We start from the raw sequence: 19,421 nt of genomic DNA on the forward strand, positions 1-19,421 counted from the left end.
ACTGACAGGGGAATTCATCAGATGCGATTAAGATCTCAAACTGAATTATATGTTAGTCTTAAAATACACGTCTTTACATACAAAAAACAGGTACATTTCCAACCATCAAACAGACATGCAATAGAAAATACATCAGGAAAGCCATAAACATCAGGTTTAAATCTACGTGCACCTGATTGGAAAATAATCTTGGAAGAATAACACGAAGAACAAGAAGAAGAAGAACAATAACAACAACAACAAGAAGCAGACGACTCACTTTAGATGACGATTCTGTAGCCTCAGCCACAGTGTGCATGCATTGAAATTTGATGCCGTTTAGGCTGCCCGCGTGTCCATTCAGATATTCCGTTTTACTCTACCAGGTGGTAGAGTAAACAAAATCTCGGTTGGGCGATTTATGGTTTAGTTGTAATTAATGTTCTTGTGTAAACACCAAACGTGTCACCAGAGATCTTTATACTGGCATCGTACGACAGAGAGTGTCGAATGAACTCTATCCGCTCTTCAAAAACACACGCGCGGCCTGGTGGCCGACACTCTACCTCTGATCCACGGGGACTTACTATCTGCATCTGACGAGAAATCGTGGCAGCTTGTAAGTACCACACGAGTAACAGATACTACATACACTTTTAGCTACACATATTAGTCGTGACAATGAATCAATGCATATTCATTATCAAACTGTTCATTATACAGTACTTACAGTAAATGTGTAACTAAGGCACAATTGCTGTACCACTATGAAACTTCTCGACAGCACTTCAGTTCGCAAGAGTCTCCGCGGACGGAACAGATGTTTATTGTCAGGCCTTGAGACTTGAGAGAAGCGCATGCGCGATAACCACGTTCACAACTCGCACCTCTGAGCCTGCATCCACGCGGCTTCTCGTCAGACGACCGTAGTAAAAAAGGTATCATGAAGAAAAGTAGTATGTTTGTGATATAAACTGATGAGTAGGCCTACTTTGCCTAAGTTTCCTCTCTCCCAGCTGTTTGCTAAGAGGTGGAACATTTCAAGATGCCACTGATTTCAGATTCTACTGCACTGGGAAACATGGGTGATTTAGTTCCGATTTAAAAACGGTAGTAACATTCGACACCCAATCCTGTTTAGCCCAAATTAAAAGACCTGGTGAGAGTCTGGTGGCAACAGAAATGTATCCTAAATTTTTATGGAACTTTGGTTGTTGGATATTTCAATATTTTGCTCTATTTCAGTTCAACTCCTACGGTATAGCGGGAAAACCGAATGCCGTGAGATCCGAAGTTATGTTACATTAGGCGCGGTCACCACTAGGATGGGTGATTCGCGTTCTTTTGGCTACAGGAGGAGCGTAAACGAACTGGCCACCTTATCAAAAGTCAACTCCGGGCTCCGGCTCAGGATGCTTGATCAGAGACCTCTGGCCTATCTGCGGCAATGACTAAATCGCGAATATCCCAGTTTGGATAAGACACTTGGTTATTGTTACAGTACAAGCAGAATTATCCATTCACATCACGGGTTTGGACCTTGCTAACGACAACTTTGTAAGAATTCATATTTAAAGAATGGATTATCGCATTTATTTCTATATCAGACACTACAATTCTTTATTTTCAGTCAACATAACAAAGTAAGAAACTGAATTTACGTTAATAATAATATATTTATATCATTACTATTATGTATTATTAAACATTAGTATTGTATTATGGTTCTGAAAAAGTCAAGTCGTCTAAGATGTAGGTACCTACCAAATCTATTTGGTAAATATATCGTGTCTTCCCGGTGCTCGACATCCCGGACTCCTATCGTATCATGAACGGACGACATACATGCCTCGTCGGCAATGGTATGTCGATGTAAATATGTAAATAACCGCAGGGTCACTTGCCTGCTGCAAGGGATGTGGTAACTTAGAACAGACCATATGGTGGACAAGTAATTCCGTATCTAGTATGGTTCAAGTACTTTCGGAAGTCAACAAGGTTTGAATTGTTTGTATATGAGAGGGACATATGCTTCCAGAACAAAACGCATATGCACTACCATGTGAACTGGAGGCCATTTGGAGACGGATAGAACGCATTCTTTTATTTTCAGTTATAATGGGTTTAACAATAGTGTTTATTATTTGGTTATATAAAAGCAACATTTAAGATTCAATCTTCTCATCTAGGAAACTGTTAAGATGAGGAATTTATCTGGCAAAATATACTGTCCATTCATTGTAAAGGCGTTACGTGGTTAATTTATATTCCTCTGAATGATTGAAGTTCCTAAAAAAATTACTTTCATGCAACTTACGGACTAAAAAAAACATCAAAACCTACAAAAAATATTAAAGGATTGTTTAAAACGAGTTGTGCCGTGCCTTCACTTATAAACTAATCTCCAAAATCTGGGGTTGTAATACTTGCACGGAGCCCTTCACTCTATTTAACAGTACTTGGTTGAGTCAGAAGTAGGATGGTGACATTTGCACGAAGTGACAACTTACACGGAGTCTCTATTTTCATCTACTCCAGTATTAATAGACACGTACAGTAGGCCTACTTCTCACAGCATCGACTGAAGAACTGGCCTACCTCGTCGGTGTAAATTGTTGAAATCATACTCTCTGTTTTCCTCGCACAGTTTTTCCTACACTTTTTCTCACTTCATTCGTCGCTTCTTGGTGAACTCCATAGCTGTAGAACAATTATCACCAGTTCAACACGGAACACTAGTTGTCACAGATATCAACTGTAGCAATGAAATCTAAAGGTGTGACTTGCCTCGCCTAAAACTATATTACTTTTTCTTGTTATTCTACCTTTACAGGCGGGCTGAGTGGCTCAGACAGTTAAGGCGCTGGCTTTTTGAACTCAAGTTGGCAGGTTCCATTGTGGCTCAGTCCGATGATATTTGGAGGTGCTCAAATACGTCAGCCTCCTGTCGATAGATTTAGCGGCACGTAAAAGAACTCCTGCGGGACAAAATGTTGGCACTCGGTGTTCCCGAAAATCATAAAAGTAGTTGGTAGGACGCAAACCATTATTATCATTATTATTATTATTATTATTATTATTATTATTATTATTATTATTATTATTATTATTATTATTATTATTATTATTATTATTATTATCCCTTTACATTTATTTTTCGTGAAATCTACGCGATAATAAGCCAGTTGATTTTTATTGGTATAGTCCACAATGTCTATCTGCTCCATGCAAGTGTCACTGTTTGACGTACCCATGCGTAGTAATTTTCAGGAATGTTTGGCGTTCCGTGCGAATGTCAACACATTCCATCTCCGCGCAAGTGTCTCACCGTGCAAGTGTCACAATTTCCTAAAATCTAAACCTCTGAATAACCTGTTAAACACTGCACTTGAAGCGTAAACATGCCACACGTCATCGTAGCTGTTTACTCTTAGAACTCGCTTGTTTTGTTTTCATCCATCTAATGTCGTTGACGATAACTGTACGGTCTGGTTTGACCACTGGTCTTCTAATATCTCTGGCCTCTTGACGTCTTCCGATTGTACGAGACGAAATAGGCTTCTTCACAAGATTTTAGACTGAATTGGAACGTTTAATGTCTTGTGCCTTGCCATTGGCTTTTGGAACAGAGTATCTGTTTTGAATTTCTGTACTAAATTCAGAAAAACGAAGCTCTGCATTCTACCTAAAATATAAGTCCATATCATGCCTTTTTAAATGAAGCTGATAATTAGCATGTATCTGTAGGATAATTCACAATAATAGTTTCAATAATGCCTGGATGATAGTTGATTTTGCTGTAACATGAAGAGAGATTTTAAAATTTTCAGGAATACTAAATTTTGGTGATATATCATACACATTATGTTAAATATCAACTAAGTTCAAATTGTGCTACATTCAGCATAATTATTCTATTTGCCTTATGTCGCACCGACAGAGATAGGTCTTATGGCGAAGATGGGATAGGAAAGACCTAGGAGTGGGAAGGAAGCCGCCGTGCCTTTAATGAAGGTACAGACCCAGCATTTGCTTAGTGTGAAAATGGGGAACCACGGAAAACCATCTTCAGGGCTGCCGACATGGCAAGACATGGCGTTTCGATCTTGCAATCCTGACCTTACAAGGCGGCCATCTAACAGTGCTACGCAGACCTCCTCGCCGGCCCGTACAACGTACACTTAAGTTCCAAATCTAGTTAGTGCTGATCTTGCTTCATGTAAGGAGTTTTAGGGTACCCTGTCCAACAGCCCTTGTGATCTAGCGAGTGTGATGCCCGATAAATCTGCTGGTTTCAGTAGCGTATTTATGTGTAGGACATGTGTAGACCCCAGCCTAGAGCGGCAAATTTTGAGGGGTAGCGCAAATTGCGATGGATCACTATTATAACATGAAACGCGTCATTTATGCCGCTTATACTCAAAATATATTTTTATATTTCTTCAAACTGCAAACAAATGACCATGTAATCAGATTCTTCGTAATAAACACACTGAAACCTGGAATATCGTCGGTAAATTGACGCATCGGAAATATGTTCTCTTTTTAACAATTTGTTTTACGTTTTGTTTTATTTTACGTCGCACCGACATAGATAATTCTTATTGCGACGGTGGGATAGGAAAGGGTTAAGAGTGGGAATGAAGCAATCGTGGCCTTCATAAAGGTTCATTTCCTCACTATACCAAGAAAGATGAGTAAGAATAGGAAGAAGATCTGTGAAAGGAAGAGGGAAATAGTGATGAAGAGCAGGTAGGAGGGGGTTTCCTTAGGTCATAACCTGATGATTTATGTACAACGCCGTCAGGATGAATTCTAAAAAATAGTCTTGCTTGTTGTGCAAATCGCCATGAGCCATTGGAAAAGGTAGGAAAGGGTTAGTAGGAAGGAAGCGGTCGTGGCCTTAATTAAGGTACAACCGTAGCATTTGCCTGATGTTGAAATGGGAAACTACGGACAACCATCTTCAGTGCTGTCGACAGTGAGGTTCGAACTCACTATCTCCATTATCTCTCGAATGCAACTTGACAGCTACGTGACCCAAACAACGCAGCCTCTTTATGTTTGAAAAATATTAAAAATTTACAATGTCTGTAAATCAACATATACAGTATGAGGGGCAGTATTTACCACGGTCCTAGGGGCGGGAAATACCTCAATACCCCGCTGGTTGACAGTGGTGTCTGTTCTGTAGTGAACATTTGGACGATAATTGATTGGAGCTTGGACAGGAAGTAATAATAGGGGCATAATAATAATAATAATAATAATAATAATAATAATAATAATAATAATAATAATAATAATAACATAGGGTAGCCAGAGAATGCGCGATTATTGGGCAAACATCAAGTCCCTTTCTAAGCGGAAGTTTTAAACATATCGCGGTCCTCAGATGGCCCATTCGGAAGATTATTATTATTATTATTATTATTATTATTATTATTATTATTATTATTATTATTATTATTATTATTATTATTACCGAGCTCGATAGCTGCAGTCGCTTAAGTGCGGCCAGTATCCAGTAATCGGGAGATAGTGGGTTCGAGCCCCACTGTCGGCAGCCCTGAAGATGGTTTTCCGTGGTTTCCCATTTTCACACCAGGCAAATGCCGGGGCTGTACCTTAATTAAGGCCACGGCCGCTTCCTTCCAATTTCTAGGTCTTTCCTATCCCATCGTCGCCATAAGACATATCTGTGTCGGTGCGACGTAAAGCAAATAGCAAAAATTATTATTATTATTATTATTATTATTATTATTATTATTATTACTGGCTTTATGTCTCACTAACTACATTTTTACGGTTTTCGGAGACGCACAGGTGCCGGAATTTAGGCCCATAAGTGTTCTTTTACGTACCATTAAGTCTACCAACATAAGGATGACGTATTTGAACACATTCAAACACAACCGGACTGAGCCAGTATTGAATCTGCCAAGTTGGTGTCGAAAGGCCAGCGTCTCAAACATCCGAGCCACTCAGCCCTGCAGGAAAATAATCGGCCGTGGTCCATACCTTTAGAGCAGGGCCTCTCTGGGTGCATGCACTGTGCACGGTGCAAAATACGACTTCGCTTGGTTGACCAGAGTGCAGACCCCGACTCCTCGATTTGGAGCAATAGCGTTGTCTCTCTCTTTCCCCACGACTGTCTCGCTCGCTCCGCCTGTCCCCCTCTTCCTCACTTGCTCCGTAGCGCTCAAAATCCGAGCCGAGTTGAGCCGAGCTTAGCCGAATAGCCCAGAGACGAAGCGTTGGTCCGAGCCGAGTGGGACCGATGCACTGTGCACAGGAACTCTGCGCCGCAGTTTGCACGCGTGAGATTTTGGGCGATTGAGAGGCCCTGCTTTAGAGGATGCCTACCCGAAATGATCAAGGTGGGCTTGCTTCCCCGATCTAGTAAGCCAAGAATAACGGCCGAGAAGATTCGTGGTGCTGACGACACGACACCTCGTGTCTGCGGGCCTTCGGGCTGAGCAGCGGTCGCTTTGTAGGCCAAGGCCCTTGAGGGCTGTAGTGCCATTGGGTTAGGGGTTAGAAGAGTTTGCTTCACCTGGAAGAGCGTGGTTTTGATCCACAGTCTGGAAGACGAAAAGTCAAGAAATCATACGTCCACCTCTCCAGGAGTACATTGGGTTGAAGTTCACTCAGTCTACATCATATGGAAATGTGGATTAAACGCAGTTTACGACCGCGTGTCTTTCCTCGCGCCAAACCTATGTGGGGAAATGTATTCACTATTGTATGATTCTATGTTGGTAGATAGTGGAACGTGTTGTGTGTAAATGAAGGTGTGTATTAAGTTGATCAAAGACACCCGGCTAGCTCGCGAGCTAAAGGCGCGGCTAAAATTGAAGCAGGGAAATCAGAAACGCACTAATTCCAGTAAACCTAATTTTACAGGAGAGAGAAAAAACTGATTATCTTCCTCACTGATTTTAAATCTAATGCGTTTATGTGCTCACATTAAGTAAAAGTATATTCTTTATCAATTAAACGCTTCATAACTTAAGTGTTTACATTATTTAATGCTACAATTGGAATTAAATAGTAGTGGAGTTAGGGGTTTTTGATTTCCGGAGTGTATGAAATAATGAAATATAAAAATATGTGACAGAAAATGTACCATTATACCATAACTACCGTATGAAACGATAGAATATGAGAGTTCACTATTAAAATTACACTGTTACATTTTTAAATTTCAAAGGTACAGCGTGAGGCTGATATCCATTAAATACTCTAATCTAAATTATACCAACATACATAAATAAAACCACAAATGACCTTAAAGACTTTCTTTATAGTTATTCTGTTTCACTTTCATTCTCTTCTTCAGTCTGTAACTGAGGGTTATTACTGTCAGCAAACAGTTTTTTGTAATACATTCTACTTTCCTCCGAAGTGAAATTAATTAATTATATTTCAACTCCTTATTTACTTATTTTCAAATCCACACCCCTTACGTCGATTTTCCGAAAAAAAATACACGCGTGTTTCTTTATTTTTAAAGGAAATTCCAAATACTAATTTTCACGTCTGTAACATTTTCAGTTTTTGAGATATAAGTATTCTCATAAAAGAATCCAACTCATTTTTCACCCCAGCCCGTTAGGTTGATTACCCCCACCCCTCTAAAAATGCGTGTTTCTTTATTTTTAAAGGATATTCCAAATACAAATTTTCACTTGTGTAACCCTAAGTTTTTGAGATAGAAGTTTCTCCATAAAAAAACTAATTTTTTTCACTTCCTTTCACCTTCTCCCCCTTAAGTCAGTTTTCCGAAAACCAAAAATACCCGGTTTTTATTTATAAATGAGCTTTCAAATGCCAATTATCACGACTGTAACATCTTCAGTTTTGAGAGTTGATTCCCCCCCCCCCAAAAAAAATGCGTGTTTCTTTATTTTTAAAAAGATATTCCAAACACTAGTTTTCACGTCTGTAACATCTTTAGTTTTTGAGATATAAGTATCCTCATGAAAGGAATTAAACTCCCTTTTCACTCCACCCCCGCCCGTTAATTTGGTTTCCCCCTCCCAAAAAATGCGTGTTTTTTTTAAGGGTGACTCCAAATAACAATTTCCACGTCTTGTAACCTTCAGTTTTGAGATATAAGTTTCTCCAGAAAAAGAATTCAATGTTTTCACTTCCTTTCACACTCCCCACTCAAATTAATTTTCCAGAAACAAACAGTACCCGTTTCTTTAAAATAGCTTCAAAATACCAATTATCACGACTGTAACTTCTTCAGTTTTTGAGATATAAGTATCCTCGTATAAAAGGAATTTACCTCCGTTTTCACCCCCCCCCAAACGCAAAATGCGTGTCTCTTTATTTTTAAAGGAGATTTCAAAAACCAGTTTTTACGTTTGTAACATCTTTAGATTTTTGGTATATATATTCTCATACAAATAACTCAACTAAGTTTTCAATACTTCCACCACCCCCCTCCCCTTCCCGTCAAGGTTTTTTTCCGAAAACCAAAGAATACGTGTTTCCTTTTTTTTAAAGGAGATTCCAAATATAAATATTCAGGTCTGCAACATCTTATATTATTCAGATATACTGTAGATATGCTAATTTTAAAAATTCACTCCCTTTTTTCACTTCCTCTTAATTGGATTTTCTGAAAAAAAAATTATGTGTCTTTACTTTTACAGGAAATTTCAAATACCAGTTTTCAAATCTGTAATATGTTACGTATCGGAGATAATTTGCAGATGTAGTCCTTTTAAAAATTCACCCCGTTTGTCATTCCTGTTCACCCCCTATTCGTTGGATTAACCAAAAACACAAAAATACGTGTTTCTTTATTTTCAAAGGAGATTCCAAATACCAATTTTTACGTCTGTAAACTTTCAAGTTTTTGAGATTCACCCCCTTTTCGTCCCCCCTCCTCAGCGATGGAATATCCAAAAATCCTCCCTTAGTGAGCACACACACCCTAATATAAATGTATACCGAAAATTTCATTTCTTTATGTCCAGAAGTTTTGGCTCGGCGATGATGAATCAGTCAGTCATCATGACATGTTATTTTATATAGAGAGATTTCAAAATCTCAGTTGTACAGATATTCACACCATTCGTTGAACCTGGAAATAAGTCCCTGCGGTGCAGCGCAGGTAGCAGTTGCTTAAGACAGCTGTCAAACCATTTTTACTCCCGGCGGGGAATCTCCACGGTGCAACTTTTACTCGGCGCAACTTTATCAGAACTAGCTAGTGCGTCTGGATGTAATAAAGGTACAACTCATAGAGCTGGCCGTACTACATAGAATTTCCTGGCCCACTGATGAAAGTAAGGGCGAACTTCCTCACTCCTCATCATGCCGTGTACGTCTCGTCATGTCTCCATCATCTGTTTTTGTGGTTTACCTATAAACGCATAACCTCTAATGGAGCTATTTGAGGATCCACCGAGCCCTCCGGGATGAAGACCTAACATACAGTTGGTGGCTCAGGCGGTTAAGGTGCAGACTTCTTGAGCCCAAGTTGGCGACTGAGGTATTTGGTGTTCAAATAGGCTAGCCCCGTGTCGGTAGATTCACAGGCACCTAAGATCTTCCGCGGGACAAAATTCTGGTTCCTCAGCGTCTCCGAAAACCGTAAACGTAGTTGGTGGGACGTAAAACCAATAACATTATTATTATTATTATTATTATTATTATTATTATTATTATTATTATTATTATTATTATTATTATTATTATTATTATTATTATTATTGTTGTTACGGAGTTATCCGTGGTAGTTAGAGGTGAAAGAAGGTGCTGGGATGAATAGGTCTCAATCTACGAAATTAAAGTTAATTTAAAATTTAACAAGGTTATATTTTCTTTTCAAGATCAAGAAATAACAAATATAACAGGTACTCAGTAGCCTAACAACAGATCTAGAATGTACAATTACAGAGTTACAGGATTTGGGCTCCTAGAGCCAGACACACAATTCTTGAGCAGTAAGCCCAACTTTACCCGTATACACGATTCAACCAAGGGGCAGAAGGCCCCAATCATGCTCAAGAGCACTTGCTCCCAATTACATAGCAAAAGCCTCCTCGAGGCACACAGAAACAAATTCCTTTGGAAGAGCAACCCGCTCTCAAAGTTCCAGCCTATCAAAGGCCACACCAAACTCCACCTTCAAGTTGTCCTCTAAGGACATAAACACAGGGGTAAAAATACCCAACCTACTGAGGCCGATTTAGTAAATAAACAGGAAATTTACAAGGCCCCAAGATACAAACTTGAGTGGAGGCGAAACTTGCACTCCGAATATACTTTATTAAAACCTAATTTGGCCTTAGGCCGCTTATGCAAGGGCTAATCCCATACTAAAGAGGTGACTTATATAAGGAAACGATTTACATTACATTAGAAGGGAAGAAACGGTTGTGAAAATAAGTTCACCTCAAAGCAATATGAATGGGAGCTCGAGAGGGTTGAGCACTCTCTATCCCCATATGTAGTTACAGAGGCAGAATTTAGATCAAGAGTCTTTTACATTTTAGAGGAAGGTTACATAGTAAAAGGTTTCGAACCCGCCCCGAGAGTTAAACTGCTGAGCTAGCAAGAAAGAAGTTATTAAAAGGCCATTACCTTATTGATGAACCGCTGCCCGAAGAAAGAGGCGCTACCCGTCCCCTGCTACATAATTTACACACTGATAGATGTTACTGAATTGGCGCAGAGACCCGAAAATCAGCAGTTTATATACCCTCGCGGAACATTCGAGACCTTTCAGGAATGATAACACCCGCCCACAATCATTTTATTGGCTAACAACGAAAACCCCTACACCAGATGAAGAAGAAACACATTATTGGTGGAAAATTAATTACAGAAATTCGGGATTGGTAAACTCAAAACAAGGGGAAAGAGCAGGGTTATACATCCAACCTAAACAATGACTGAAAGAAATTTAACAAAGAACAAACTTTTGAACACAAAATTTCTCAAAAAAAAAAAAAAAAACAAACAAACAGTTCTTTCACTTCGCACTAGGGTGCACCATTGTAGTCCTTCAGTAGTGCCATCTAGAAGAGAATGTTCACACTTCTTACTACAGGCAAAACAAAAATACATCGAAAACGACACAGTTCAGAACACTTCAAAGTTTACACTTTGAGAATTTGAGACTTGAGAATTAGCACTGTAGTTAAAGTTCAGGCTTCCTCCAGTAGAGGAGTTTCAACTGGCGCAAAGTTTGAATTAGCGGCGCGGAGGTGTACTGCCCGGTACAATTATTATTATTATTGTTACCGTGTTTTAGCGGTAGGTAGAGGTGAAAGAAGGTGCGGGTGTGAACGGGTCTCAAGCTACGAAAGTAAAATTAATTTAAAATTTAACAAGGTTATATTTTCTTTTCAAAAACAAGGAAATAACAAGCATGGCAGGTACAAAGTAGCAAGTCCAAAGGGTAGTTACAATATTTACAGGATTTGGGCTTCGCGCCCTGACTTCACAATGCTTGGGCAATCGGCTCCGTTTTACCCCAAACACAAGTTTCAACAGAGGGGCAGAAAACCCCATTCATGCCTAGGAGCCCTTGCTCCAAATTACACTGAAAAGCCTCCACGAGGCATACAACACTCAATTTTTAAAAGAGCCACTCACTCTCAACTTTAAGCCTCTCCCAGGCCACACCAAACTCCACCTTCAAGCTGTCCTCAACGGACATAAACACAGGGGTAAAATACCCAATCTACTGAGGCCTATTAAGTGAGAAAAGGTTAATTATATGGCCTCTAATTTACCAACTTGAAAGGAGGCTCTCCGCACTCCTAATACACTTTATTTAAAACCTACTTGGCACTAGGCCGTTAATGCAAGGGCTAATCCCATACTACAGAGGTGACTTCAGAAAAGAACAATTTACATTATATTAACGAAGAATAGGTTGAGAAAAATAAGTTCACCTCAAAACAAAATGATTGGGAGCTCGAGAGGGTTAAGCACTCTCTATCCCGATATGCAGTATAAAAGATGAAATAGATACAAGTTTCTTTACATTTTAAGAAAGGTTACATAACGGAAAAAGCTTCGGACCCGCCCCGAGAGTTAAACTGCTGAGCTAGCAAAGAAAGAAGTTATTAATTGGCCATTACCTTGTTGTTGACCGCTGCCGAAGAAAGAGGCGCTTCCCGCCCCCTGCTATGTACTTTACACACAGAAAGATGGAACAGACGTGGCGCAGAGACCCTAAAATCAGCAGTTTATATACTCTCGCGGAAGGTTCTAGGCGTTAGGGGAATGAGAACACCCGCCCACAATCACTTTATTGGAGAATAAAGAGAAACCCCTACACAAGATGAAGAAGAAACACATTATTGGTGGAAAATTAATTTCAGAAATTCAGGATTGGCTAGATTTAAAACAAGGGGAAAGAAAGGGGTAATATTGCCAACTTAACCAATGACTGAAAGAAATTTAACAAAGAACAAACTTTTGAAATAAAATTGTCTCCAAGGAACAGTTCTTTTTCTTCGCACTAGGGTGCACTATTGTAGTTCTTCAGTAGTGTCCTCTAGAAGAGAAAGTTCACACTTCTTACTTCAAGCAAAACAAAAACACATCAAAAATGACACAGTTCTAAAACTCCAAAATTTACAGGTAGTGACATCTTCTGAGAAGGTAGAAAATTAATACCGTCAATAAAGTTCAGACTTCCTCCAGCAGAGGATTTTCAACTGGCGCACCTTTTAAATTAGCGGCGTGGAGGTGTACCGCCCGGTACAGACCTCCCCCCCCCAAAAGTTCCTCCAGGGGTGACACATGAAATTTGTTTGAAAACTAGGTCCAAGTTTTGATGTAGATGTGGAGATTAATTGCAGAAGTATTTTTAAGATTTTCTTAATATGGTTTGATTCAGTTTCAAAATTTTGTTGTTGCAGGTGAAGTAAAGTCTTTATGCTTGTAGAAGTTGAATTCAGAAGATAAACTTTAGTTTTTAAAGTTGAGAAGGAAAAAAAAATTTCTAAGTCCACCAGGTATTGCAGAAAAATCCAAGAGAAGGTAGTAATGTCGAACTGGAATGTCCATGTAGTTGATGTAGACTAAGTTGAATGGCCAGATCGGCCGTTGCCGTTTGCGTCCAGGAGAGGCCGCTCGGACCCCTCAAGTACCCTGAGATACCGCTCGCCCGCACCATGAGGGGAGCAGTGGTGTTGAAACACGCCGCACCCGCGGTGAAGATATACAGGCTGCGGGCAAGTAGCAGGTCGTGCGCCGCACGTCAGCCTTGGCCGGGAGGAGATCTCCGGCTCGCCGTGCACATGTCGTCCTCGCTGGGGTCGAGGGGGCCCATCCTCAAACCCAGTCGCGGCACGGCGCCGCGCGGCTGCGGGGGCACTGAAACATTTAAGCTAGGCGGCAGAATTGTTGGACTATCATCATTTTTTGAGGGCGCAGGCTTGTTGGAGAGGTTGAGGGGCCAGCGGCGTGCAGATATCCATGGCATTTAATATAAGCAAGCCACAGTGTGTATAGCAGGAGACGGGAGCGTGGTAATGGCCATGGTAAGGACAAAATGGCAGTTTAACGGATCGGGGAAGGTTTTACAAAAAGCTTACATATAAAACAAAATATTATTGGAGGAGCATAATGCCTTAAGAGTGGAAACTCAAAAAAAAATATAACCTTCATATTCCTATCAAATTATATGAAGCAAGTTGACACAAAATTTACACCGGTTTCACCTGGGACAGGTGAACCGTAAATATCCTCTCGGTGGCTGGATTGCTTACTAACAATGTAACCGGCGTAAGAAAATCGAGAATGATACAAGGCCCATGAAGTCTGGGGGCAAGCTTGCCCGCGGGAACAAAGTTCTTGACCATAACTGGTCACCTACCTTCAAAGGGGTGGGTCTCCGTCCACGATCATACCTTTCCCTAACCTTTTCATGAGACACTTTAAGATTGGCTTTAGCCTTCTTCCAAAGATCTTTAATGTTGTCCGGATCTATTGTCTCGGGTAGAATGTCACTCAGAGACCAGAGGTTAGAGAGCGGCGTGTTGGGAACAAACTTGAACATCAACGAGGCTGGAGTAAATTTATGTGATTCATGAACCGCCGAATTCAAAGCAAAAGCTAACCAATGCAGGGACGTGTCCCACCTGGAATGATCTTCATGATGATAGGCAATAAGTGCGGACCTGAGATTACGGTTAACTCGTTCAGCCAGAGATGGTTGAGGGTAATAAGCAGAAGTAGTTACATGAGAGATGGACAAGTCAAAACAGAATTTACGAAATAAATTAGATGTAAAAGCCTTAGCATTATCAGATACAATATATTGGCACGGACCAAAAGAAGCAAAAATAGAATTTAAGCAAGTAATGGTAGACTGAGCGGTAGCCAGCTTAGTCGGAAATAACCAAGAAAATCTAGTAAAGCCATCTACGCATACAAAGATGAACTTGTTAGCATTTCCCTTTGACTGGGGGAAGGGTCCTACATAATCAATATACAGGCGTTCCATGGGGCGCGACGCTTGATGCGAAGACAAAAGGCCTACCTTGGTGGACATGGTGGGTTTACTGAGCAAACAAGCTTTACAAGCTTTTACAAGTTCACGGATTTCACCGTCCATACCTTTCCAGATGAACATTTCACGAATCTTTTCACGAGTTTTAAAGATTCCAAGATGCCCCCCTAATGGGGTCTCATGATAGTATTTGAAGATCATAGGCACAAGAACAGCTGGAACGACAACCTTCATCATCTTGTCATGCCTCGAAGGGCAACATAAAACACCATTCCTCAGAACATAAGGGACGACATGTTCCCCAGAAGAAAGGGTTTCCATTATCGGAGCCAGCGTCGGATCTTCACGTTGGTATTTCTCAATATCCCTAAAAAGCATGGGAGCGTCTGTTAAGATGGCATTAACACCAGATAGTATGGACTCGGGAGGTGACGAACTGTCGACCGGTTCAGGGGTCTCGACGTCGTTAGAAAACATACGACTGAGTCCATCAGCAACAACATTTTCGGTACCTCTGATATGCCTGACATCGAATTGGAAGGCAGAAATACGGATGGCCCAACGGGCTATACGACCAGTACGACGCGGCCTACCTAAGACCCAGCTTAAGGCTTGATTATCTGTCTCCAGGTCGAATTTGACGTGTTCCAGATAGAGACGGAACTTTTCTAAGGCGAATAAAACTGAGAAACCTTCGAGCTCATAGATGGAATACTTGGCTTCTTGAGCCGACAAGGTCCTAGATGCATAGGCGATGGGTCGCCTCCCTAGTTCAGTCTCTTGAAGAAGGACTGCAGCTACTGCTGACGACGACGCGTCAGTTTGGACGATGAATTTCTTCGAGAAATCAGGCATAGCAAGTACAGGGGCATTACAGAGAGCTAATTTAAGATCTTCAAAACCGGCTTGTTGAGAAGGTCCCCACTCGAATTTGATGCCTTTCCTACGAAGGAGGTTCAAGGGCGCCGCTCTATTAGCAAAGTTAGGAATGAACTTTCTGAAGGAATTCACCATACCAATAAACCTGGCGATACCTTTAACGTCCTTGGGAGGTTTAAAATCATGGATGGCCTGTGTTCTCGAATGATCGACTGCAACACCATCAGGTGACACAATATGCCCTAGGAATGACATAGAGGGCTTAGCAAAGGCAACCTTGGACAACTTGACAGTTAACCCAGCCTTACGAAGGCGATTGAGAACTTCTCGCAGATGATCTAGATGTTCTTCGAAGGTTTCCGAAAATACGACGACATCATCCAAGTAGTGGTACAAGTATTCAAATTTGATGTCGGAGAAGACCCTATCTAGCAGCCTAGTGAGTACAGCTGCTCCCGTGGGGAGCCCGAAAGGCACGCGGTTGTATTCATATAAATTCCAGTCCGTGGCAAACGCTGTAAGGTGTTTAGACTCTTCGGCAAGGGGAATTTGATTATAGGCCTGATTCAAGTCCAAGATAGTAAAGAACTTGGCCTTACGAAACCATGAAAAACAAGAATGAAGGTCGGGAAGGGGCACAGATTGTAACACCACCTTCCGATTGAGAGCCCTGTAATCAATGACAGGCCTGAAGCCCCCTTGCGGTTTCGGGACTAGAAAAATAGGCGAAGAATACGCTGACTTAGAGGGCCTAATAATACCATCCTTCAACATCTGATCGATAATTTCTTTCAGAGCCTTCATTTTAGGAGGAGATAGCCTATAAGGTGGAAAACGGACAGGAATCGAATCCGTGACCTCAATTTTGTATTCAATAAGGTCAGTAACACCAAGAGTATCAGAGAACACCTCTGGAAAGGACTGACACAATTTGCGAATACTATCAGCCTGCTCCTCAGGTAGATGTCTAAGGTCTAACAACATCTCATCCTGGGTAGGCGAAATAGATGAACATGATACAGAATTACACTTTAACAAGGGAATGTTACAATTGGACGCAAATTTGAATGTGCACGACTTACTCTGAAGATCGAGCACAAGACCAGTGTGAGAAATGAAGTCCGCTCCCAGTATGATGGGGCAAGACAAGTGCTTAGCCACAAACAGTTTGGTTTTCCATGTAAATTTAAAAATACGAATTTTGACAAGTAAGGAACCTAGAATTTCTAATGGAGATGAATTAGCCGAAACATATAGAACAGGAGATGAGACATAGTCAGGTAGTTTACAAACAGATTTCAATTTAGAATACCATTCAACCGAAATAATCGAACAGACACTGCCTGAATCTAATAGAGCGGTTATAGGCTCATTATTTAACTCAATCTTAAGAAAAGGAATAGGTGCGGGGGAATCCGCCGCAATCCTAAGACACTCTTTGGGGCATTCAAAAGATGCATTTGAAAATTGCTCGTTCCCTGATATTTACAACCTGTTTACTAGGAGCTGAGTCTCGGGAAGATGGATTAGTCGACTCAGCCGAAGCCACTAGTCACTTTTTATTATTGGCATAGGTGGAATTTGCACCAGAAGTTGAGCAGGAGGGGGTGCTATTCGAATTTGGGCAATTCTTGGCAATATGTGAGAAAGCCCCACATTTAAAACAGCCTTGTGATGAACCAGCCCCATTACTTGTCCCACTCGACTTGATCAGTGGACACTTATTGCGCAGGTGGTCAGGCGACCCACAAGCATAACATTTACGAGGGGTGACTGATCGGCGAGGTGGAGGCCGAGTATTACTAAAGGAAGGCGGGGGTTCTTTCGCTACACGCAAAGAATCGGCGTATCTAACTCCTTCCGCTGAGACGGCCAATGCTTCAAGTTCCGAGAAAGTTTGCGGGCACGCCGCGAAACACAAATATGACCTGTAGGGTGGTGAGATCCCTTCCACAATAGCTTGTACAATCTGATCCTCAGGGAAATGAAGAGCAAACACCCTAGTATAAAAGTTAGCTAGCAAGTGGGCATGGAAATCCTCAATAGATGATTGCTCGGCAATGGCTCTTACGATTTTATCAGAGAGAATACCAATAGCATACGGATAGATAATTTGCAAAATTTGACATGGAGAAAGAGAAAAAACAAGGGCATGATCCTGAAATTCAACTAGAAATCTTAAAAATGAAATTACGTCACTGGTGGTATTAACGGAAAACTTAGAGATACCTCTGAGCAACATTGCCAAAGGATGAGGCAAGCTACTAAACCCGGGTGACATAGTAGGTAAAGGTTTCAACGGCAAGGTGGTTAATTCAGAACGTACATTATTTAATGAGTTACGGCGTTCAGACTCGTCCAATGGGGCAGAGGTTTTTTGAGCAGCAATGGTTTTCCTATTGACTTCTCCCTTATGAGGCTCTTCCTCGCTACCTACATTCACCGTGACGGGTTGATCAGTTTTGGGAGGAACCTCCCCAGTTAACAATTGAGTGACCTTGCTAGATAATTCAGAAATATTTTCAGGCAGCGTACTGGCTTCCTTCCTCTGAACGTCATTCAACTTCAGAGACAACAGATCGTTAACTCTATTTGAAAAGTGATATAGCCTGGCTTGCACACGCTTAATTTGATTAGGAGAAGGATCATTTTCATCGAAAAAACTAACTACAGATGCTAGACCAGTAATATTCTCGACGATCGTGGAAAGAGAGTCGTCAACTTCTTTCTCTCCCAAGGTGGGGATTGAAATGGGCAATTCAAGGGACTCTCTAAGCTTGTTTGTGTCTGCTGCAACCGTGCCTCCAGATTGCACATTTCTAATAGTTAACTCATATATCAACTCCTCTTTGCGCAAATAGTTAAGATGAAGAACATCGCGAGGTCCGGGCATGATGACAGAACAATTTTGAAAAACTCAAAAAAAATTCCAGCAACTGAGAAAATTGTTAGAGTTCGGAACAAAACAATGTTTAGCCGTCAAAAAGGGCTAAATTGAGACCCATTCAACCACGCTCTGCTACCACTTGTTACCGTGTTTTAGCGGTAGGTAGAGGTGAAAGAAGGTGCGGGTGTGAACGGGTCTTAAGCTACGAAAGTAAAATTAATTGAAAATTTAACAAGGTTATATTTTCTTTTCAAAAACAAGGAAATAACAAGCATGGCAGGTACAAAGTAGCAAGTCCAAAGGGTAGTTACAATATTTACAGGATTTGGGCTTCGCGCCCTGACTTCACAATGCTTGGGCAATCAGCTCCGTTTTACCCCAAACACAAGTTTCAACAGAGGGGCAGAAAACCCCATTCATGCCTAGGAGCCCTTGCTCCAAATTACACTGAAAAGCCTCCACGAGGCACACAACACTCAATTTTTAAAAGAGCCACTCACTCTCAACTTTAAGCCTCTCCCAGGCCACACCAAACTCCACCTTCAAGCTGTCCTCAACGGACATAAACACAGGGGTAAAATACCCAATCTACTGAGGCCTATTAAGTGAGAAAAGGTTAATTATATGGCCTCTAATTTACCAACTTGAAAGGAGGCTCTCCGCACTCCTAATACACTTTATTTAAAACCTACTTGGCACTAGGCCGTTAATGCAAGGGCTAATCCCATACTATAGAGGTGACTTCAGAAAAGAACAATTTACATTATATTAACGAAGAATAGGTTGAGAAAAATAAGTTCACCTCAAAACAAAATGATTGGGAGCTCGAGAGGGTTAAGCACTCTCTATCCCGATATGCAGTATAAAAGATGAAATAGATACAAGTTTCTTTACATTTTAAGAAAGGTTACATAACGGAAAAAGCTTCGGACCCGCCCCGAGAGTTAAACTGCTGAGCTAGCAAAGAAAGAAGTTATTAATTGGCCATTACCTTGTTGTTGACCGCTTCCGAAGAAAGAGGCGCTTCCCGCCCCCTGCTATGTACTTTACACACAGAAAGATGGAACAGAAGTGGCGCAGAGACCCTAAAATCAGCAGTTTATATACTCTCGCGGAAGGTTCTAGGCGTTAGGGGAATGAGAACACCCGCCCACAATCACTTTATTGGAGAATAAAGAGAAA

The sequence above is a fragment of the Anabrus simplex genome, chromosome 5 (genome assembly GCF_040414725.1).
Source record: "Anabrus simplex isolate iqAnaSimp1 chromosome 5, ASM4041472v1, whole genome shotgun sequence".
Classification (NCBI taxonomy): domain Eukaryota; kingdom Metazoa; phylum Arthropoda; class Insecta; order Orthoptera; family Tettigoniidae; genus Anabrus; species Anabrus simplex.